Raw genomic sequence first — 3053 nt, forward strand, 5'->3', positions numbered from 1 at the left:
AAATAAAAATAAATCTTAAGAATGGAGAATACAAAGGCCACTCACTAAGGAAAGAATCATTCAATTAATGATGGGAAAACTGGAGATCTATATGCATTGGATTCTTTCTATTATCATATTTGAAACTCAACTGAAAAATGAATCAAACACCTAGGTGTATGACCTAAAAACACAAAAATCTGGAGTAGAACAAATAGTAAAATCTTTGTGACATTGGATATGGCAAAGATTTCTTACATATGATATTAAATGCAAAAGCAACCAAAGTCAAAAATAGATAAATTAGGCTATATCAAGGTTTAAAATTTCTTCGCCTCAAAGATACAATCATCCTGGTTTGCTGTAGCATGACTTTAATTCTGACATTGGGACAGGAAGGGGGTTGCAGAGAGCAGAGGCAAGTGGATCTCTGTGAGTTTGAGGCCAGCCCATTCTAAATAGCGAGTTCCAGGACAGCAGGGGCTACACAATGACACCCTTTCTTACATACAAAAAAAAAAAAAAAGAAAGAAAGAAAAAGAAAAGGATAATTCAACGTTGGATGTGGTCATAGAAGAAAAACTTCTTCAAACTTTCTTTGGGCAGAGAGACCAAGAGAATAGAGGAAAGGGTTAGGATTGTGGTATGTCCAGGAGTGTACACAAATGACCCTGTGGCGGGGCCACAGCGCCTTTCCAGGGCAATCAAGGCTTGGTCATTCTCTGCAATTCCACTTGCTTGTCTCAAGCTGTCCTGTATTAAATATGTTGTTTCCCCCTCATAAACAAGAACCTCTTCTTAATTGTCATGGTTATAATGCTCATTCAATATGGGGCAGCTGCTTTCAGATTCGTTCAAATCAGTGAGGCCAATGCCTCTGTGTTCCATGTTCCCAATCTGCCATCCTAGCTGATACTTGAGCATCCTTTTCCCATTTTCCATGTCTCCTGGTTGTGAGCAGTCTCTTTGCTTAACGTCTTTTCCTGTGGACAAGTCATTACTATAAACATTTTCTCTCAATCTGCTATTTAGGAACTTTGTGGTGGGTGGGGTACATGAATGCTTAGAACGAAATAAAACATTCTAGGCACTGAAAGGTAAAACTGAGTGAGTGTTGTGGCTTAGACCTGTGATCCCAGGGAAGAATGATGAGTCAGGAGCGTCCCAGTTTTAAACTACTTTGGACTACATAGCCAAGTTCCATAAGAAGGAAGCCTATGGAGGGGTGAAACTATTTATAAATCAACTCAACAACAAAAACCCTTACAGGTTAATTTAAAATATGTTCAAAAAGGGAACTAGAGAGTTTGCTCATTGGTGAAGAGCTTGTATTGCTCTTCCAGATTTCCAGTTTGATTTCCAGCATCCATATCCAGTTTCTCAAGGTTACTCCAACTCCATCCAGGAGGATCCCACACACCTCTGGCCTCTGTAGCAAAATTCACTCATGCGCACATAACCTCCCTCACACACACATACCTAAGAGTAATTAAAAAATAAAATGAAGACTGCAAGATTCATAACCATGTAGAGTTATACAGGGTGAATTAGAAATATATTTTTTAAATTCAAAAGATTTTTGTTAAAAGAGGATATGCAAACTGGCCAGATGTCGGAGAATATACCTTTAATCCTAGCATGCAGGAGGCAGAGGCAGGCAAATTTCTGTGATTTCCAGACCAACCAGTACTTCATAGTAAGATTTTATATGCTGGAGAGATGGCTCAGCAGTTTAAAAGTATTTACCGCCCTTTCGTAGAATTAGGGTTCAGTTCTCAGCACCAAGGATGCAGTGCCACAGAACACGTGTTCACTTTTACGGACAAATGCATATGCAGATGCACAGACATAAATAAAGTAAAACAAGACAGGGTCTCTCTGTGTATCCCCAGCTGGCCTGGAACTCACTCCGTAGACCAGGCTGGCCTCGAACTCAGAAATCCACCTGCCTCTGCCTCCCAAGTGCTAGGATTAAAGGCGTGCGCCACCACCGCCCGGCTGCAACCTCCTTTTAAAAAAAGGTTCTCATCAGTCACTTAAAAATCTTAACCTGCACCGGGCAGTGGTGGCGCACGCCTTTAATCCCAGCACTCTGGAGGCAGAGGCAGCGGATTTCTGAGTTTGAGGCCTGCCTGGTCTACAGAGTGAGTTCCAGGCCAGCCAGGGATACACAGAGAAACCCTGTCTCAAAACCGCCCCCCCCCAAAAAAAATAGAAAAGCCTAAACTAGCCCTGAATGGCCTCACCGAGAATCGAACTCGGATTCCTGGGATTCAAAGTCCAGTGTGCTAACCATTACACCACAAGGCCAATGTAGCGGCATATCTCAATTACAAGCTATTTATAGCTAGGCAGTGGTGGCGCACGCCTTTACTCCCAGCACTTGGGAGGCAGAGGCAAGTGGATTTCTGAGTTCGAGGCCATACAGAGTGAGTTCCAGGACAGCCAGGTGATACAGAGAAACCCTGTCTCGAAAAAACAACAACAACAACAAAAAAACAAAAACAAAAACAAAAAAAACAACCCAAACCATCAAAAACAAAAAACCAAGCTATTTGTAGACAACTATTACACCATGAGCCCGCCCCGTACTATATGTCAATTAGAAACCCGTTATAGACAACTATAGTTTCAGAACAGCCATGTTACATGCCCAGTTTATAGCTGTAGATGAAATTTGATTACATTTCCTGACCTTTAGATTTATAGTAAGCATTCTTACCCAATTTAGATAACTAGGTCTTAGCTAGGTGTTGGTGGTGCACTCCTTTAATCCCAGCACTTGGGAAGCAGAGGTAGGCGGATCCCTGAGTTTGAGGCCAGCCTGGTCTACAGAGTGAGTTCCAGGGACAGCCAAGGCTACACAGAGAAACCCTGTCTTGAAAAAAAAAAAAAAGAAAGAAAAAAGAAAAGATAACCAGATCTTAATATTTTTTTTTGGTGTTTTTTTTTTGTTTGTTTGTTTGGGGTTTTATTTTTATTATTTTTTTTTTTTGGTGTTTTTTGTTTGGTTGAGTTTAGTTTTAGTTTGGTTGGTTTTGTTTGTTTGTTTGATTGGTTGGTTGGGTTGTTGA

The 3053-nt window shown here is 41.0% G+C and overlaps 1 non-coding gene across 1 annotated transcript; it reads right to left on the minus strand.

Moving 5' to 3' along the window:
- Positions 1 to 2216: 2216 nt before the first annotated feature.
- Positions 2217 to 2289, minus strand: Trnaq-uug. Its single transcript has one exon. It is a non-coding gene; the product is annotated as a tRNA-Gln (tRNA).
- Positions 2290 to 3053: the final 764 nt, after the last annotated feature.

The sequence above is a fragment of the Mus caroli genome, chromosome X (genome assembly GCF_900094665.2).
Source record: "Mus caroli chromosome X, CAROLI_EIJ_v1.1, whole genome shotgun sequence".
In the NCBI taxonomy this organism is placed as follows: Eukaryota; Metazoa; Chordata; class Mammalia; order Rodentia; family Muridae; genus Mus; species Mus caroli.